Source organism: Triticum aestivum, chromosome 3B (assembly GCF_018294505.1).
Source record: "Triticum aestivum cultivar Chinese Spring chromosome 3B, IWGSC CS RefSeq v2.1, whole genome shotgun sequence".
Taxonomy (NCBI): Eukaryota; Viridiplantae; Streptophyta; class Magnoliopsida; order Poales; family Poaceae; genus Triticum; species Triticum aestivum.
In genome coordinates, this window is record NC_057801.1 from 18,571,062 (window position 1) to 18,576,164 (window position 5,103).

The 5,103-nt window shown below is 45.2% G+C and overlaps 1 non-coding gene and 1 pseudogene across 1 annotated transcript; both read right to left on the minus strand.

The window, feature by feature from the left end:
- Positions 1-437: 437 nt before the first annotated feature.
- Positions 438-536, minus strand: LOC123073065 (small nucleolar RNA Z103). The gene has a single exon (XR_006435579.1). It is a non-coding gene; the product is annotated as a small nucleolar RNA Z103 (small nucleolar RNA).
- A 3,432-nt stretch (positions 537-3,968) lies between these two features.
- LOC123073067 (uncharacterized) lies at positions 3,969-4,051 on the minus strand (annotated as a pseudogene).
- Positions 4,052-5,103: the final 1,052 nt, after the last annotated feature.

Sequence of the window (5,103 nt, forward strand, 5' to 3'; positions counted from 1 at the left end):
TTAGCTGGGTCCTTGGCGAGGTTTTTGTTATATACTCGTACAACAAAAGCAAGGCTGATTGGAGTCCAATCCGAACACGTACCCATCACAGCTACCAGCCGTACAGGTGGAGGAATCCTTGCCTGATTAGGCACATGAGGAGACGCAGAAAATAGTAAGTATTCCTTCGATTCGCCGTTGGAATAGACCCACCGACCTTTCCTTTATGCCTATATAATCAGCTCGGTTTCCCGGGAAAAAAAACCCTGCTCAGTTTAGGGCATCTCAAAATAAATCATCAAATAAATGCCATCAAATGTCGGCGAACACATTCAAACATGGGTTCAAACATATTCATGACATCCAATGGTGATCACCAGATGTCTCAGTCACATCCGTTCAGTTTCTGAGTACTGAAAACAAAACGAGATAAAAAAAAGGTGGCAAAGATAATAAAGATGGATCTTTTTTTTGGCTTGGAATACTTTGATAAAGGATTACATTGGGGCACAGTATAATTATAGTCGGTCAGATGGGGAAAGGATCCTCACTTCCACCAGTCACTTTTTCTTTTAACCGTACGATCAACATCCAACAGCCATCAAGTGCGCATTGTTCTTCTTCTTTTCTTTCTTCTTCCTCCGCCGTGATGTTTTCTCCTACCCCCTATCCTATCCTATTAGAAATAAATGGGCTTGACCCACTAACAATTTCTGAAATCTCAAAGTGGCCCATGTATAAAATAGCAAGTGGTGATTCTAAAGTTTAGTACCACCCTGAAAGTTGAGGAAGTGAGAGACCTCTTTATATAGTTGGTTCTCTACACTACACATATTGAGGTCTGAAGTAGAGAAATAAGAGGCTGCATGTGTGTGCGCTCGGCTCTCCATTTTATTTTTTATGTCTTGGCAGAAAAGTTAATTGATTTTTGTCCGGTAACTATACGAGTTAGAACCCAAGTCGGTTTGAGATCATGACAGCGACACGATACCGACTCTGGTCCTCTTATACGTACTGCTACTGGGCCGCAAACAAAGATACATAAAAAACACCTAGGTTTTTGCCTTATCTTGCAACTTGCGCCGCCACCGTAGTCTACTCTATCCCGAACACCGGCGTGGGGGAGAGCAGGTGTTCAAAACCGTTCGTTCTTGCAATCCTTCATCGGGAGAGCATGAATTTCGTTTTTTGGTTTTTTGGGAAGCGCTCTGCGCGACTACCCAAGTTTGTCATTATGGGTCGTCTTCCGTACAAGTAGAGCAGTGCTACTTATCATCGTCGTCGGCAACAGATCGTCGCCAACAATGTCGATCCTGCAGCAACTAATGAACCGTATCGTCCATCGTGATATATTCATGTGTCTACCTATAGTTGCTGTTACATGTGCAATGTTGTTGTGCATGTTTTTCTATTCATCTAGTATGTGCATTGGAGTTGAACATACAGTGACAGACAAACAGCAGGAGGATTTGTGTTCACACCTTTCTGTCCACCCAGGTGCCTCTGGATTGACTCTGTCAGTCGACTGAGCCGACCTCGTCGGTGATGCATCCCGACGATGGCGGTCTCCAACTCCTGTCATATCATTCCCATGGCCGCCGAGTTGTTGAGCACGACCAGACCCAGTATTCGAGTCCGCAGGAACGGCAAGGCTTTCCCACGCCGTGAGGACTTATGTCATGTCATTCCCATGGCCGCTGTGAAGACCCTGCCGGCCTGCTTTCCCACGAACACGACCTGCATCCAATCCGGAATGAAAGAGGTGGAATAGCGGTGATGGCTGACGGGGGAGGAGAGAAGGGAGATGGAGGAGGATGGGGAGGGAGGGTGCGATAGCTGCGAGGATCATGGAGAAAGGGGGCTAGGGTTTGGCTCGTGTGAACGAGACAACGAGGACGGGATTGTGTGTGGTGCGGGCGCAGATCTGGTTGCGGGCTAAGCTCGTAGGTGAGAGAATGGGAGAGGAGTGGGCGCCGGCAGTGGGGCATAGGGCGGAGGCCGGGGTTGGGGGAGAGGAGGAGGCGGCTGTTTTTTTTAAAAAAATGATAAGGCGGCTGGGTTGGGAGAATAGAAAGAGGAGGAAGATAGCGCCGGGCCGGCGGCTGGTTGGGTTTTTTAGGGAGGGAGAAAAAACTAGTTCGAAGAGGGTGGTGGGAGGAGAGACAAAAAAACCAGACAAGATAGATAGGTGGGAGATGAGACGGAAAAAAAAATCACGGGTACTGACCTACCAACTCTCCCTTAAAGAGTAGAGAAAATTATCCCTAACAACACCAAACCCCGTCAACTTTCAAATTATCCCCATGCCTAACAAGATCCGGCTTCACAAAAGAATACGGTGTGTCCCATATCGTGGCGTGAAGGTGCTTAATTACTTGGAATGTACATACGATACAAGGTAACCCCTAAATAAAGTCGTTGACAGCAAATCCTCACGATTTTGATGCGTTCGACCAAAATTCCCTGCTGCCCTGTTGTTTTCCGAACCCACTAAGAATATGTACACAGAAGGGAAAGCTACCTTTCATCTCTACAGTTCATTTAGGGCTGACAATAAATGTGTTATACGACACATTTTCTTACATGAACTACAACCCATCCCGTACATTGAAGAAAAGATGTGTTCTGCTAGGTCCTAGAGGAGACTCTCAAGAAGGGAAGATGACACAATTTCTTTTACTTTTTCTAACTCAGCAATAAGACTAGAACACAACCATACTCCACACTATTCATGAGCTTTCATAGAAAAATTATAAGGCAACCCAATACAAGGGAAGACACTGTATACATGACTAGCCTTTTCACATATGGTCTCTGCATGATGGTGTCAAAGATGCTTGATTTCTTTGAATTGTTGAAAGCATTCAGTAGCTGTTTCCTCCTTTTATTTTCTTGTCGATGTTTCCTTAACGCTTCCCTGAGAGGCATTTTGTACAAGTGCGTATGGGTAGTCAGCCTGGTTTCGCCTAAATCATGCGCAAAGTAAAATAGCCCAGCCTGCAAGCGGCGCTCTTTGTATCTTTGAATGCTATGCCTGATAGATTGCATTGAGCTTTCGATGGCGAGGCGATGCTCTTCGTAAACTTCCCACGTAAGCATGCCATCTCTCACGAGTTCATCGTAGACCTTGAGCGCTGATCTAAAAAAGATGCGTTTGTACGATTCACGGTACAACGATGTGGTCCTGAGAATAAGGTGCCCGTTGACCATTGGGAAGGTACCGTTCTCCTCCCTTCGGCAAAGTCTAAAACTTTTTCTTGGCATCTTGAATTTTTTCTTTCCATGACTTTTGCTGCACAATATAAAATGAGACTCTTAATTAGCCTTGATGCTCAAAATATAGCGAAGGACGGGACTACCAGGATTGATTCGTGAAATTCACGCATGCTCCTGGGAAAAAAATTCATGTCAACCCATGTAAAAAGCTGAGGATTATACCAGACGTCTCGGTTCCCACCGCTGCTAGTCTCCTTCATCAATCCACCCATAAGAGCAGATGCTCGAGAACGATCGATCTGTCTGCCGCGGCCGATATATGTACTCAGCTGGCTCCTTGGCGAGGTTTTTTATATACAACAAAAGCATGGCTGATTGTGATTATATATGGAGGTCCAATCCGAACTCGTGCCCGTCATAGCTGCCAGCCGTACAGATGGAGGAATCCTTACCCCGATTAGGCACAGCAGGAGACGCAGAACATGGTAAGTATTCCTTCGATTCGCCGTCGGACCAGCATAGACCCACCGACCTTTCCTCTCTATACGTATAACCTGCTCGGTTTAGTGCATCTCAAAATAAATCATCAAACAAATGCCACCAAATTTCCGCAAACACATTCAAACATGGGTTCAAACGTATTCATGGACAGCCGCCCGGGTATAGGCCATCCAATGGTGATGGTGATCATCAGATGTCTCAGTCACATCCGTTCAGTTTCTGAGTACAGAAAAACAAAAAGAGTTAAGAAAAAGGTGCCAAAGATAATAAAGATGGATCAATTTTTTTGGCTTGGAATCATTTGAGCACAGTATAATTACAGTGGATCAGCTGGGGAAAGGATCCTCACTTCCGTCAGTCACTTTTTTCTTTTAACCGTACGATCAATATCCAACAGCCATCAAGTGTGCAATGTTCTTCTTCTTTTGTTTCTTCTTCCTCCGCCCTGATGTTTTCTCCTACCCCGTAACCTATCCTGTTAGAAATAAATGGGCTTGAGCCATTAACAATTTCTGAAATCACAAAGTAGCCCTTGCATAAAATAGAAAGTGGTGATTCTAAAGTTTAGTACCACCCTGAAAGTTGAGGAAGTGAGAGACCTCTTTATATAGTTCGCTCTCTACACCACACTTATTGAGGTGTGAAGGAGAGAAATAAGAGACCGCATGCGTGTGCGCTCGCCTCTCCATTTCATTTTTTGATGTCTTGGCAGAAAAGTTAATTATTTCTCGTCTAGTAAGTATACGACTTAGAATCCAAGTCGGTTTGAGATCATGATCGCGACACGATACAGCCTCTGGTCCTCTTATATGTACTACTACCGGGCCGCAGCCAAAGATACATCGAAAACACTTAGGCCTCATTCGGTTTGGAGGATTTTCATAGGAAAAACATAGGAACAAGAATTCCAGAGGAAATTTTTCTATAGATGCATTCGGTTTATAGGAAAGGCGTACGGGAATATCGTAGGAATACTATTCATTTCCTGTGTTTTTGGAGGAAACTAGACATCCACTCAAAGCTCATTTTACACCTCGGAACGAGACAAGTCAATTCCTTAGGATGGCGAGTGTCATCCTATCAAATTCCTATACTAATCCTAATTCCTACATTTTAGTTTCCTCCAAACGGAATGAGCCCTTAGGGTTTTGCCTCATCTTGCAACTTGCGCCGCCATCATAGTCTACTTTATCCCGAACACCAGCGCGCGGGAGAGCAGGTGCCTGAAATCGTTTGTTCTTGCAACCCTGCATCGGGAGAGCGTGAATTAGGTTTTTTGGGAAGCGCTCTGCGAAACTGCCCAAGTTCGTCATCATGGGTCGTCTTCCGTCCAAGTCGGGCGGTGCTACTTATCTTCGTCTTCAGCAACAGATCGTCGCCAACATCGTCACCAACAACGTCGATCCC